The following is a 15,732-nucleotide window of genomic DNA, read 5'->3' on the forward strand; positions in this document are numbered from 1 at the left end:
AGTCTTAAAACGCCACAAAGCTGCCAGGTGATATCAAAATCATGAACTGAGTTTTTCTTCTTTTCATTGTATCTCCTCATGATAATCAACAAAATGGCTTAACTGTTAATAATGTGATTATTAATAAATAGTAATATTAAATAGTAATAATTTACTAATAATAATAATAAAGCTATTATTTATACCAACTTATTTTTAAAATATCAATCACAGTTTCTTAGTCCTTAAAGAAGGAGTTCTTCAAAAAGAAAAACTGACACTTTTACTGTATTTTTATTTGTCCTAATAGACACATATTTACATGTACTATTTTCCCTAGTAAACCATTTTTTGCAAAAGATTCTCCTGATATAATGAAGTTCGTTATGCACTATTCCTAACATGCAGCCTAAAATCAAGTAACTTCTTTGATTCTACATACTGGGAAAAATAAAATCAGTGCCCAGTCTTAGGATAATCACTGATTTGCAGAACTCTAAGACTGGGAAAAAAAAAACAATTCGTGTGAAATCCTACATGTTGGGGATGTTATCAGAAAGGGCCACAAGACTTTTGTTCTGTTTATTGCCCTCCCCACCCCTTCGGTCAATATAATGTCTCACTACCTTCCCCGTTAGAAGGAAGATTTCATATGTTCCTTGCAAGAAACATTTTGCCCATTTCTGTTAGAGGAAAGAAAAAGAGTTTCATATATCCTCTGGCAAACTGAATTAATAATACTCTTATTTCACAGCCATGCTAGTTCGGAGGAAGAGTTTATTTGCCCTCTCCTAGCTGACAGATCGCCAAATATCTCCAGAAAGATTGTTCAGTTTTTTGCAATTGCTATTGCTGTTAGTCATTGAACTGTCTAGTTATCAGGATAATCTGTTTTTCTTTCAAATTGATTTGCATTTTATATACATTGTATTTCTATATATTTTTGACTGTTTTTAACATGTGCCCTTCTCTGGGTTAGCATATTTTGCTCTTTTTAAGATCAGTGAAATAAAGCAATAATGTCTTTAGTTACTAATAGGTATGAAGCGGGCAATTTCATCAGGACCACTGTGTGCTCTGGAGAGGATTAATACTTCACTCCTTAGCTAAAATCCTGATCTCTCTGAGTACTGTGGTTAGTTTTAGAAAACGAAAGCTCTGCCAGCACCGGGTTACAGCTCCACCTATTGCCTCTGCTTTGAGACCAGACTTTCCTTTCTGAGGTGTGACATCTCTAATGACAGCTATTATAGAATCAGAGAGTTGGAAGGGGCCCTTTGGGCCATCACATTCAACCCTACTCAGTCACAAGAAACCAAATTAAAGCCCTTCTGGTACACGGCTGTCCAGACAGCTAAGGGAATGGCTGACATGGCACTCAGAAGCAGCATTCACAAAAATAGGAAGTCGTAGTGCTGCAGAATGAGTGCTGCCAAGTGAGCAAGTGGGAAGCTGAGGTTACCTGTTTCTAGGGACAGTTTTAGCAGCCAAAGGTGGTGAAATACAGACAGCAGACAGAGGTTTACAAAGAGCTTGAAAATGAAAGAAGGAATGTAAAATGTCTGCGTGGCAACCAAATCCCACACAATTAAAAGTACACTTACTTCCTGCTTCAGGGGCAGGAGGGAATGGAAGCTGCAGCCAACCCCACCTTAATGGTGACAGGCTTTCTGTTGCTTCAGAGTCAGCTCTGGACCTCAATCCACGCCAATGCGCCAGCCGTCCATTGATTGCTTGGAGGGGCATCCATGGAGTGAAGAATGCTTGTTGCCATCTCCTACTGGGGCTGATTGACTCATAGTAAACTTCCAATGTTCTTGGCATTCCAAGGCCAGCAGAAGCAAAGATAAGTGCTTTGGAGGGTTTGGGAGGGCAGAAGCAGGTAAAAAGGCCCTGAGATGAACTAAAGTTAACTACCAATAATTCCAGTGCATTCCATTATTTAATTCTGAAAATCTAGCTAAAGCAATTCAGTGACAGATAATCCCCCCAGCCCCAATAACTTGAATCTGAAAGCAGACCCAAGCAGCAGTGAGGAGTAGGCAAAAAAATAGCCTCAAGCAACAGCTGGTATAGGAACAAAACTCCTCCATTTGTCAATATAGCTAACCTATACCCACACCTGTGCGTTAAAGGTAGGAAGATGTTTGGAGCAAGATGGGAAAGAAGAGAGCAAACAAGTATATAAGAGGAGTATGTGAAGCCCTGCACTCTGCCTCATCGTTCCATTTCACACTGTGATGTACTCTGCCTTTTGGGTTTGCTTGGTCTCATGAAGCAGGACCAATGTGCCTCGACCAAAGGCCTCTCTTTAAAGAAAATGGCTACTGAGCATGAACTAAACCCAGTTTGGCAGACTGAGATGAAGGGTTACTCTACTGTGTGGCTTTGAAGCAGGAGGCCACCCCATGGTTTAGTTTTGAGGGGAACAAGGAGTGCTTTACCTAGAACTTCACTGAAATACCCTTCAACTCTCCCCACATCCCTTGTTGATCCACTCCTTGTCACGCAGCAAATGCCAACCACCTGAGCAGCTCCCAGCTCTATTATCTACTGGTGCCCCTGCATCAAAATCAAAATGACAATATGACTTATTTTATTTATTTACTTTCTATCTTGCCTTTATTTTATAAATAACTCAAGGTGGCGAACATACCTAACACTCCTTCCTCCTCCTATTTTCCCCACAACAGCAGCCCTGTGAGGTGACTTGGGCTGAGGGAGAGTGACTGGCTCAAGGTCACCCAGCCGGCTTTCATGCCTAAGGTGGGACTAGAACTCACAGCCTCCTGGTTTCTAGCCCGTTGTCTAGACCAAACTGGCTCACTTATACTTATACTTATACTTATACTTATACTTGAATCTTCATTCCTGAAAGGATGGATGTGATCTAAGCTTTCCTTTAATGGGCACAAGGCATTCATGAGAAAACATAAATCTCTATAACTCTCAAACAGTTGATTCTAGCTGATTCCTTTTCTAGAGCAGAGAGGTGTGGTTGTATAGTTAAAAGGAAGTGAGACAGCAACTAATTGCTCATAATATGTCTTGTACTTTTATTACAACTACTATATCTGGAAGAAAAAATTCAGATGACATCTAGATGGCCAAGTGTTAGAATTTTCTGTATCCCTTTGCTGCCATCTCAAGATCATCTGGATTTTTTTGACCCAGATCTAGTTTCCTTCTTTCCAGCTCTGGGCAAAATGTACAAGCAATAAGATTATCTAAGTATTATGATCTATAATTCAGTTTAATCATGGCAATAGATTTGCCAACTGGACCCAGTTCTCTGGACCTCAGGGCCTTGATACACGTGATGGACTCTGAACCAAACCATGGGTAATTTGTAGCTAGAAGCTCATTAAGTTCCTAGCTGTGTTCAATGTTGCATGCTACATTTCACTATCAAAATCATTCACCTGAACAGCCTTCTAACATAATCAAATGAATCCATTTAATTGTATTTTTAAAGTGTTTCATGCATTCACCTATAGCTATATTACCAAAAACCCATTTTTGTACCTACTTTTTGAGAGATGCTATGTTAATCTGCTAGGTTTACAATAAATCATGGATAACTGTTTCACTAGGAAGAAAATGATCCCGACTTTTCTTTATGATTGATGTTAAATTTAACTCATAATTTGTAAAGGTGGTTTTAAGGCTACTGACCCACAGCACATTTATGCAAACTAAAATCCAATCTTCCAAGTGGATTTTCAAGGCATAGCTACGCAATTATGGCTTTAACAGTACAATTATGAAGAAGGACATACCCTACCTACCTTTCTATTCATGAAGATGTAATTATGAATTTGGGGTACAGAAATATTGTATTTGGAACAAATACAGAAGTATTTAAATACTTTATATCCCAGAACACTAACAGTGGGTGAAAGTGAAATATATCAACTGGGTTCGGGGTTTTTTTGTATGTGTATTGTTGTTCTACATGGACTTTTTTTTCTGCTCACATCCCTCTAATTATACATCAATTTCATCTTTATTTTTCAATGTAATTTCTATCCTTTCTGCTGGCCTTGGATGCAGCAACAATAGAACTCAGAACTACAATTCTGAGCATTCCATTATTGTCTGCAACATTTCACAGCATGTATGAAATGTCATGAAAGGGGGTTATCTTAAAAAAAATGTTCTCGGAAAATACTCTCATATAAACCTGAGGTACTATAGGCAGGATGACAATGTAGAATTCTGTGGAAACATATTGGAGAAAAGCAATAGCCTAATCTTACTTTAAGTAAAAATCATATTTTATATAATTTCTCCCTGCTTACACTTGTTTGCTTCTTTGCAACAATATTGGGCAATCATTACAAACAGAATTATTTGAAAGAGACAGTTCCATATTGGAAAGAAGGAAAGAAGGAAGGAAGGAAGGATGGAAATCAGTGGAGGAATCCTATAGTAGTTAAGAACTCTACTAAGAGACTTGGGGACATAACAATGAAAATGCAGGAGGGTCGGCATTCAATGGCAGACCATTCATTGAAGCCCACCACCAACTACCCTTAGCTGCTTTAGATGAAAAGGGTTTGAATTAGCATGCGCTGAATTAAAACACTGACTCTAGTAATACAAGTTAATTGAACTGAAGGTGGGGATGTTAGCAACCATTGTAAACCAGCCAGTGAAAGCAATAGAGGGAATTAGTATTAGTTTCAAAAAGGTGTTTGGGGCTAAACTAATTGCCCCTGTCAACCATTGGTCTCTTCCTACCAGCAAAACAGACAGAAGATGAATGAGAAGCAGAAAGGAGGAGGAGAAACCTTTTGACTCCATCAGTTCTAGTGCTGATAGCCACTGGGCCACCACAGAGTTATAAACTTTTTTTTTTAAAATCTGGGGAAAAAAAACACAAGGAAGCGAAAACCTCCCAGAATCCTTTTCTTCAGCTTAGAAGACTTCAGAAATGAGTGTCTGATTGATAATCTGCAGTTGGAGCATGCATTCCATCAAATAAAGTGGGAGCAAATAACTAATTCAGTCATTTAGTGAGAACAGAGCCACCAGGAAGCACAAGGCTACTGAGTTGATAGGTCAGCTGAGATCTTGGTCCCAATCCACATTAGAAGTCCTCAGCACTTGCAGAGGTAGAATTCCATGTTTCCTCTAGAGCTCTAATCTTCTAAGAACGGCATCAAACCGACATCTCCTATCCTACCATCCAAAGTGTTTTACAGTCCATCAACGCCAGTGTTGTACATAGAAAGTTGCAGGTTTCCAATTTAAATGAAGAATCTTAGGGTAAAGAAACTGGGAAAGTTTAAATAGGCAAGTTCTTAACTCTTAAGTGATATCATATTGTAACATAAAACTTTCAACCCAGCAATCAGTAATTTAGATATCTTGTACCCTACAGAAGTTGGTTATTATATGTTTATTAAAATGTCTGGATTTTCTGAAAGATCTTTGGGGATTGGCTGGGGAGCCACCAGTACACTTATTAATGTTATGGTATTATTCAATATTATATCATTATTTTGTATTAATAATTATTATCATTATCTGGAGTTTATCTGGGTGGAGTCAGTAGATATATTGCATAAATAAAGAACTTGTGTCTTCCAATATAGTTGACAAGCTATTTCTACAATATTCAACATCAAACAATAAAAAAAAAAATATGGATTACTGTGATGCTGTTTTCAGAAAATGAAGTCTTATTCAGGGTAAGGAATTTGCTGAATATTACAAGCAAAACAATCCAGAAAATTAATATCATAGCAACTATAAACCAGGAGTACAATTTAGGTTCAAATATTTTGAAAACAATTAAAAAGCAAGAATAAACATTAGCCAACTAACAGGAATAATTCAATGTTTGACATGATTGCCTGAAACCTAACAAAGAGCCCTATTACTCCCTAGAGAGTTTTATTGTTTCAAATGTTTCTAGCTAAAGATGTCTGGATAAGTCTACACAGCTTCATTAATCCCTAGAACATAATCTAGGCTGCATTTTATAATAAGAATTTCAGTAGCTTTCATTAGTGCTAAATGCTTGGCACTTCAAGGAAAGGGTGAGAAGAGGCCACCTTCAGGAGAGAGCTTCAAACTTCTTTAGAAAGGAAATTAACATGAAGAGGAGATCTTTAAACTACAGCAAATTGCTGGAAGCCCAGAGTTTTACTAACTTCCTTAAAAAGTCTGTTTGCTCTGAGGCCCAAGAGACAACAACAATGAAACAGGGGGCAGAAAAAAAAATCATCTTTGTGAAGCATGGAGTTGTTGGGCTAGTTCCCCTTTTCTACCCCTAAACAAAATGAAATGGGGTGAAATATTAAGTGTACTATTTGTTGGGAGACTGACTGTTATCTGTAAAGTACCACTCATCTTCTTGAGGCAAACTGAAAGCTGACAGAGTTGAGCCAATTAAGATTGACTTTCTCCTCAATGAGTTGTGACCTATCAATGGTAATAGCTTATTATGATGGTAAGTGCACCCATATCTCAAACTGAAGGCCAAGTACATACTTCAGCAGTTTTCCTGAATCATGGACCACTACCTCACAACTCTGGATTGACAGGAGCAACAGTAGCATAGGCACACAACAAGCAAGAATAAACACAGATGACTGTTTTACCCTACTGAATATATTTCCAGGGTGTGTGTGTAGGATTATTTTGCTTTTCTTCTAAATGGACCTGCCTAAGTATTCCTTATTTTTACTGGCAAGATAACCACTTGCAAATGCTTATACATTTGCACACAGGCATGCATTTCTCATGCCGAACAAATATTGTGCCCATCCCATGAGACATCTGGATGAATTTCTGATTGGCATCTTTATCCCTGTTTAATTTTTCCAGTGTTAAGAGATACTCAGCATTTGATAACAGTAGAATACTCTACTGCTGATTTGAAAAGTTTGCTTTGCTTCCTTTTAATCCAATTAGTGCTGTCTCTGAGATAATCTTCTTTAGGAAAAGTGAAAGAAAATGGGGTTAGAAGATGCTTTTCTAATGATTGGAATGCATAAAATTTCAAGACTTATGGACATTTCAGCAAAGGAAAACTTTTAAGGACTCCATTTTCTACTTGCAAGAAAAGTTTCTTTATAGCAAACAAGATCCAAGCTACTGTTAATTAGGAAATCAACTGGAGCTGTTTGCTTCTTTTTATATAGTTAATAATGGATATGATTCAGTAACAAACACAAGTAACTTCAAATTGAGCCTGAAGACCACATGCACCTGTTCAAGGACATATCTCTGTCATCTACAGTCTGTCAGTAACTAAACTGCTAATAAAATGTGGATTCCTCCATAAATGTACAGACCAATGTACTCAGCCACATCATTTGATGTGGCTGGATCCTCTCCTTGAAGCTATGAAGCAGTCACAGCTACTATGAGAACTTTTGAATATATGTGGCAATTCTGCTAGGATAGCTGGTGAAGCATGATCTCTCTCTCCTTCTGTAATGATTGCCTATTCTAAACACCATCAGACTCATAAGCAGGATCACAAAGATATCTGATTTATTAAAGAACAGTATGCAGGTTCACAAAGAAAGCTGAGAATGGAAAAAGCGCGCCAAATGCAAACTAAAAACCCTCGGTACAAACGAGATCCCTCCCCCCGTAGAATCTTCCCAGGCTCACAATCCCAGGTGCTCCTAACGGCTTCTGATGGTCTGCGGGAAAAGTCCTTGAGCAGAGCACATAACCCAAACACATTCCATTGAAATGAACATAGATACAGAGCCTGGCACAAGGTTTCACAGCAGCTCCCTCCCAACAGAAACACGCGTCAGCACCATGGCATGTGAAACGTTACGATGTACAGTGAGCATTGAAACAGTGAACATGACACCTTCCCTCATACACACCCTTAAATTTCTTCCACAATGGCCTGAAGAAGTTAAGAAAGCTGAGGAAGTCAAAGGACTGGCCGGGTCTTATCCATGTAAATCTTCACAAAGCAAGGCCTTTCTCCTCTCTGGTTGATCTTTTGCACACAAAATATACATTCTTAATTATAAGCATCTTATTACTCCTTATAACACTTATTTCTCTCAATGCTATTATAGTACTGGAGAACCAAGGACTGCTAGATTATTTATGTGTCTGTTAAAAGGTTTTATTTGTATTATTGAATCCTACCATGTGGGAAAAAATGCCACGTCTGCCCTAGAGGTATAGAGCCTCATGTGGCGCAGAGTGGCAGGCGGCAGTATTGCAACCAAAACTCTCCCTGCAACCCAAGTTTGATCCCAGCAGAAGCTGGACACTCGGGTAGCCGGCTCAGCCCTCCATCCTTCCAAGGTCGGTAAAACGAGCACCCAGCTTGCTGGGGAAGGTGCTGACTGGGGAAGGCAATGGCAAACCACCCCGCTTTAGTCTGCCAAGAAAACATCGCAAAAGCGGTGTCCCCCCAAAGGGTCAGACATGACTCGGTGCTGACACAGGGGACCTTTCACCTTTTTCACACCTACAGGTATGCAGTGTTCTTATTTTGCTGCCTGCAGTAGACAAAAAAATCTAAGTCCTCAGGAAATGTTAGAAAAGAAGCCTCCCCCCCCCCCCACTGGTGCACTTCTGTTTCATGATTCCTGCCCCAGTCCCATGGACCACAAACCACAGCAAATTAAGTAAGGAAAAACAGCTAGGTTCACTTATTAGGGACAGCTCGCAAAACCAATAGCAGTGATCTTTATGTCCAGTTCTAAGTGGTCTTGAGAATAATTTGGAAAGTGGAAGATGAATGTTCTAAACAAACCAACAAATTTATGCATGACTAAAGTAGCCCTCTAACTGAAAACAGAATAGACATTGGAGTAGCAGGCTGGAGATTCTGGGACTGTAAATCAACATGTCTTAGCATACCAGGCCATAATCCAACATACTTTGAGGGCACCAATTTGGAGGAAGCTGGTATTATGGTTGTTGTTTTTAACAGATTGTTGTAAACCGCCCAGAGTCCCCCAATGGGAGGAGATGGGTGGGGACAAATTAGATAGATAGATAGATAGATAGATAGATAGATAGATAGATAGATAGATAGATGATAGATAGATAGATAGATAGATAGATAGATAGATAGATAGATAGATAGATAGATAGATTAGGTATGGCAATTAAACCAGAGAAGTTTAGAAAAAATGGATACTGTTATTCAGTGAAATTATATTCTAGGCAATAAATCCCAGAAAACCACACTCAGAAGAATTATTGTATTTGTAGTACTGTAAGCAAATATCACTAGAAAGACTGATTTAACCCAGTTTTAACTATTTAGAGCAATGCTTTATTGAGTTTACAAATAATAACCTGCAATATTCTATTTCCATAACAAGGTGCTAAATTATCTCCACTAAGTATGTCATCATGGCTGTAATTTACATGATGTAACATGACAGTTAAGATGTACTATAGTAATTTGTGCAGGTTTTCAGTAGTACTGTAGTATCAAAAATTTATATGATTCAGTTATTAAGGGAAATTGTTTCATTCATACAGAAGCTCTCTGACAGCAACTAAAGTCCTTCCAAATTACAAGTGGAAAATATGCCTTCCATGCTCAGACAAATAGCAGGCAAATTTCCATTATTTTCCTGTCTTGATGTCATGAGTGCCGTTGAGCTGAAGACATCAGCACAACGGCACACATGACAATAACGAGGAAGCAGAGGAAGGGGCTCAAGATAAGCATAGCAAGCACAACAACAGCCACAGACCCTAGCCAGAGGATGCAGCCATCAGAACACAAAAGAGAAAGAAGAAAAGACAAAGGCTAGGCGGATCGCGAGGCACACCCAAGCTGTTAGCACAAGCGCAACGGAGATCGCCCAGCTGACAGCAATCACCGGCTGAATGAGGAAACCGATGATGGGCGATCCCGGGGCACCAGATGGGGCCTCACAACCCTTCACCTACCGACAAGACAGCATGCAGGACAAAGGGGGGATGACGTGACCCAGGGTGAGGGGGCGCTGACCGGCGCGGGGTATTTAAACCCCGCACCGGCGCGCTCCTCTCACTCTCAGCTTTTTTCACAACTGACACTACGTACGAAATAAACCGGAACCTGCTCTCCTATGAATCAGCGTCTGTATTTTACTCTGCGGTAGGCAGTGCATGACATAAAGCTGAGAGTCACAAACTCAGCCTCGCTGAGCCCCACCGGACAACGAGCCGCGGGAGGAATCGACGGCGAGAAGACCACGACAGATGAGGCCGACGCGTCGCGGCCAAAGCGGGCGAACCGCACGGCAAGAAGCGGAGGAGGACCGATCGAGGCCAGAGGCACCGCGGACCCCAGGAGACACGGACACCCGCCCGGCCCACCCCGAGTCTCAGCTCCGACCCCAGAGGGAGACGGCGGCGGAGGCGACCCGGCCACGGGAGGGAGCAACATAACTCCCGAGACCAGCGGAGACCCCCCTGCCCCACATCGCACCCCAGCCACGGGCGTGGAGCGTCAGCCCAACTGCGGCAAGCACGGTGGAGGACGGAGAGGCAACCCAGCCGACGCACCCCCAAACGGAGGAAGCGGACCAGCAGACGGGACTGTCTGAACCCCACCAGCGGCCCAACCCGGCGGACACACCGACAGACCCGACCCCAGCTGCGGCGCGGATTTCGGACAGGGAAACTCAAGCCAGACTTGCAGCCATGGAGGCCCAGCTACAGGACCTCAGGACCATGCTGCAATCGCTGATGTCCCCGACGCCGCCCAACGATGTTCCCGTGCAGGCCCACACCCCGAGCGGGTCGTCGCACCCCCATGGGCCAAATGCTGATCAACAAGCGGCCCAAGCGGACGAAGCCAGGAGTCGGGAAGCGAGAGGAGGGGACTCACAGAACGCCCGGGCCCCAAAGGACTTCCCCATTTTCTTCGACAGGAACCCCGCGAAACTGTCGTTCTTCATTACGAACGCCAGGGAGTTCATGGGGCGGCACGGACACTCCTTTAACTCTGAAGCGGACAAGATCGCAGCCGTGGCGATCAAACTACAAGACAGGGCGGCGGACTGGTACGTCCAAATGTACGAGTCCAACTCCCCCGCCCTCTCTGACTTCCATGCTTTCATTACCGAGATGAAGCGCTACTTTGAGGACCCACTAGCCAAAGAGAGGGCTAAAAGCGCACTCCAAAGCCTCAAACAGGGCGCACGCACTGTCCCGGACTACACCCTCGAATTTAAAGCCCTAGCAGGGAAGATCAACGACTGGTCCGAGACCACCCTGCTAGAAATGTTTAAAAGGGGGCTCAACCGCGAAGTACTTCAATGGGCTCTCTACCGGGACGATCCGGAGACTCTGCACGGCTGGATCCACCTCGCGGGGAAAGCAGAACACGCACACCGCACCTTCCTAATGGCAACGACGGAAGACAAAACCAACACCTACCCAAAGGTACCCGCACCACACGTGGGGATGGCCGGTCCCACATATCCAAGGAAGAAATTCACTCGTGGGCCCTGCGGGAGGTGTGGGAAAATGGGGCACAAAACGGCAGATTGCTTCTCCAACCGAACCCCAGCGAGCGCTCCTAAACCCGCACTGAAACCTAACCTCAAACCAACTAACCCGCCGCCACCCCCCCACCACCGAATGACCGGAGCCACAGCGACACCGGACGAAGGCTGGGACGCTTACTGGGGGGGAGAGGACGCCGTAGACCGAGACCAGCCGGCGGGAAACGCTCCCCGCCTGCCCTAAAACGCGCCGCGAGGCAGGTGGTGGGACAGAGGCGCGGATCACTTCGACAGAGCGGCGAAAGCTCCGTAATAATGGCGGCAATCAAGCTCTCTGGGGGCAACGGAGCCACCATGGCCACGGCACTAGTGGACTCGGGGTGCTCGAAAAACCTGATCCACCCCGACATAGTCACAAAACTCGCCCTACGCTGCCTCCCCCTCCCCACGCCGCTGGCATTTCACCAGCTGGATGGCTCAACAGCGGGAGGGACACCAGCCACGATGCAGACCGAGCCGGTTACCCTACAAATGGGTACCCACACCAAACGAACATCGTTCGTGGTAACCCACATAGGACGGCCCATCGTAGTCTTGGGGATACCATGGCTCGCAACAAACAACCCGCGCATCGACTGGGCGACCCGCACCTTCCGATTCAACGACGGCGAGTACCGGGCGCCAGTTCCGGCGGGCAGGACCAACCCCACGGTGGGACGAGCAGAGGCAGCAACCCAGGACAACACAACCACACCAGAAGACCTACCGGAGCAATACGCTGACTTCTCAGAGGTCTTCGGAGAGGCGGAAGCTGATCAACTACCCCCCCACCGCAAGACGGACTGCAGGATTGACCTGCTGCCCGATGTCCCCTTACCTAGGCCGAAGATTTACTCGATGACCCCGAAGGAGATGGCAACCCTTCGGGAGTTCATCGACAAAAACCTAGAGAGGGGATTCATAGAGCCGGCATGCTCACCGGTCGGAGCGCCCGTCTTATTCCGAGAGAAAAAGGACGGCACCCTACGGCTCTGCACCGACTACCGGGGCCTCAATGCAGCTTCCCTATCCAATAAATACCCCTTACCCCTCGTGAAAGACATGCTCGCCCACCTGTCCACGGGCAGAGTATTCTCCAAGCTGGACCTTCGCGAGGCGTACTACCGGATCCGAATTAGGGAGGGGGACGAATGGAAAACGGCGTTCAACTGCCCCCTAGGTGCCTTTCAGTACAAAGTGCTGCCATTCGGACTAGCAGGGGCCCCGGGGGTATTCATGCAGCTCATCAATGAGGTTCTGCATGAGCACCTGTTCAAAGGGGTCCTAGTCTACATAGACGACGTCCTTATCTACTCCAAAACGCACAAGGAACACGTGACCCTAGTCAGACAAGTCCTCGACAAGCTAAAAAGGGCGAAACTCTATGCCAAACCCTCAAAGTGCGAATTTCATAAAGCACGCCTAGACTACCTGGGGTACCGAATCTCCGGAGAAGGCATAGAGATGGACCCCGCAAAAGTCGAGGCGGTGGTGAACTGGGAACGCCCCCGTAACAGGCGCCAACTCCAGAGCTTCCTCGGCTTCGCGAATTTTTACAGGTCATTCGCACGGGGGTTCGCGGAGATAGCCCTCCCCCTAACAGACCTCCTCAAGACTAAAGGGGTGGGGGACACACGACGTGCCAAGAACCCGGGCACAGTACTAAATTGGACTCCCGCGTGCCAAACCGCATTCAACAGGCTGAAAGCGCTGTTCACCACGGAGCCAATCCTCGCGCACCCGGACCCAGAACGGCCGTTCGTGGTCCAAGCCGATGCCTCAGACTTCTCCCTGGGGGCCATCCTACTCCAAAAGGACCCCACAGGAGTCCTGAAACCATGCGCCTACCTGTTGAGGAAATTCTCTGAGACAGAAAGGCGCTGGCACGTCTGGGAGAAGGAAGCCTTCGCGGTGAAATCGGCGTTGGAAACATGGAGGCACCTACTGGAAGGAGCCACCCAACCATTTGAGGTCTGGACAGACCACCGGAACCTCGAGGCCCTCCGAATGCCCAGACGCCTCAGCCCAAAACAGGTCAGATGGGCCCAATTCTTCAGCCGCTTCAACTTTCAGCTGAAGTTCATGCCGGGCAAAAAGAACTTCCTAGCTGACGCCCTCTCCCGACTGCCCCAAGACGAGGAGCCCGCCCCAGACATGATCGGGACGGTCCTATCCGCTTCCCAGCTGGGGATGGCGGTGACCACCCGGAGCGGCGCTCGGAGGCAGCCCAACCCCATGGCACAACCGACGGTGGGGCAACCAGTAACCAGACGGCGCCAACCGCAACTGCCAGGGGGGATACGCGCAGACCTCACGGCCGCCCTCAAAACCGACCCTTGGCTCCTAGCTAACCCCGACAAGGTGACGATGGCACAGGACCTGGCATGGGGGGAAGGCAGAATATATGTCCCAGATTCGCAACGCCAGGCGATCTTGCGCAGATCCCACGACGCCAAGCAAGCGGGACACTTCGGGTTCTTGAAGACCCTGCACCTCACACGACGCCAATTCTGGTGGCCCGCGCTGAGATGGGATGTGAAAGCCTATGTAGCGTCCTGCCCGACATGCGCCAGGGCCAAACGGGCACCAGGTAAGCCCCCGGGACTTTTACAAAAGGTGGCGGAGCCCTCCCGCCCATGGGAGGAAATCTCCATGGATTTCATAGTAGATCTCCCACCCAGCCAGAAGAAAACGGCCATTTGGGTGGTGAAAGACTACCTTTCGAAACAAGCCCACTTCATCCCCTGCTCATCAGTCCCGTCCGCCCAACAAATAGCCAAACTCTTCCTGATACACGTGTACAGGTTACACGGATGTCCCGCACGCGTGGTGACCAACGGGGGCACACCATTCACTTCGAAATTCTGGCGGGCCTTCCTAAAGCTGACGGGGACCCAACAAGCCCTATCCACTGCCTGGCACCCCCAGACGGACGGAGCCACAGAGGTCCTCAATGCCACCCTAGAACAATTCATACACTCATACACAAACTACCACCAAGACGACTGGGTCGAACTGCTCCCGTTTGCGGAAGTCGCATATAATAACACTGTCCACACGAGCACGGGGAAAACCCCGTTCGAAGTAGTCTCGGGGCGCGACTTCGTCCCCATACCGGAGCTACCGCAACCCCTGGGACCCCGAGTGGATGCTAGTGACTGGGGACGGAAGATTGCGGAATCGTGGCCAATAATCACGGCAGCGCTGAAGGAAGCACAGGCGGCCTACAAAGAGCAGGCTGACAAGCACCGGCGCCAGCAACTGACGTTCCAGGCAGGGGATATGGTCTACCTATCCACCAAATTCCTGAAGTCACCTCAACCCTTGAAAAAACTGGGGCCTAAGTATATCGGGCCGCTTCGAGTAACCCAGATAGTGAACCCGGTGGCAATACGCCTGGACCTGCCACACAATCTACGGAGACTCCACCCAGTATTTCACACCAGCCTCCTGAAACCTGCAACCACCTCTCGATGGCACCCGAGCACGCCACTGCCCTCCCCAGCGATGATCGACGGCCAACAACATTTCGAAGTAAGAGACATACTCGACTCTCGCCGTCAACGGGGAATATTACACTATTTAGTAAGGTAGAAACACTTCCCCCACCCAGAATGGGTGGCGGCGCAACACGTCAAGGCGCCAGACCTGACCCGGGCATTCCACCGGACGTACCCCGACAAGCCAAAGGGGCGAAAGCCGAACCGGCCCCTGAACACCCTTTTCCCCGCGGGCCCCCCCCACCAGCCGCGCCCCCAGGGGAAAGGGCCCCCCAAGCCCGCGAACACACCAAGAGTGGCTTTGATTTAATCCTAAAATTTTTGTTTTTTAAAGCTTTAAACTGCTTGACTCTCGTGCATAAACCAGCTGGAAATAAAGCTGGATTAAGAAATCCCTTTCTCTGCTTTGGCCATGGTGAGTACCTGATGTTCTGCTTAGACCACATTTACATAGTCCCTTATTGATGAATTCCCTTCTGCTTCCTTACTGCTCCTGGACTGGTCAAAAGACAGAGAAAACAGTATAGTTTTAGCCATTTTTTGTATCACTTGGGCTGGAAGTCAAAAGTGAGAGAACTGATCCATGTTTCATACATTTTTAAGTAATAATTTCACTATTCCATCAGGGAATTTGTAAAAAACGGGGGGGGGCAGTTTTTCACCATTCCATTTGTGACCTTGTTTAAAAAAGCTGGGAGCACATGAAATAGGCTGATCACAGGGTCCACATCTCCCCACCCCACCTGAAACAACTATAGCACTAT

General features: G+C 46.1%; 1 protein-coding gene across 1 annotated transcript in view; it reads right to left on the reverse strand.

The window, feature by feature from the left end:
* Window positions 1-15,732, reverse strand: part of LAMA2 (laminin subunit alpha 2) — a 352,961-nt gene that overhangs the window by 256,287 nt on the left and 80,942 nt on the right. The window lies entirely within an intron of this gene.

This window comes from Candoia aspera, chromosome 1 (assembly GCF_035149785.1).
Source record: "Candoia aspera isolate rCanAsp1 chromosome 1, rCanAsp1.hap2, whole genome shotgun sequence".
NCBI classification, from domain to species: Eukaryota; Metazoa; Chordata; class Lepidosauria; order Squamata; family Boidae; genus Candoia; species Candoia aspera.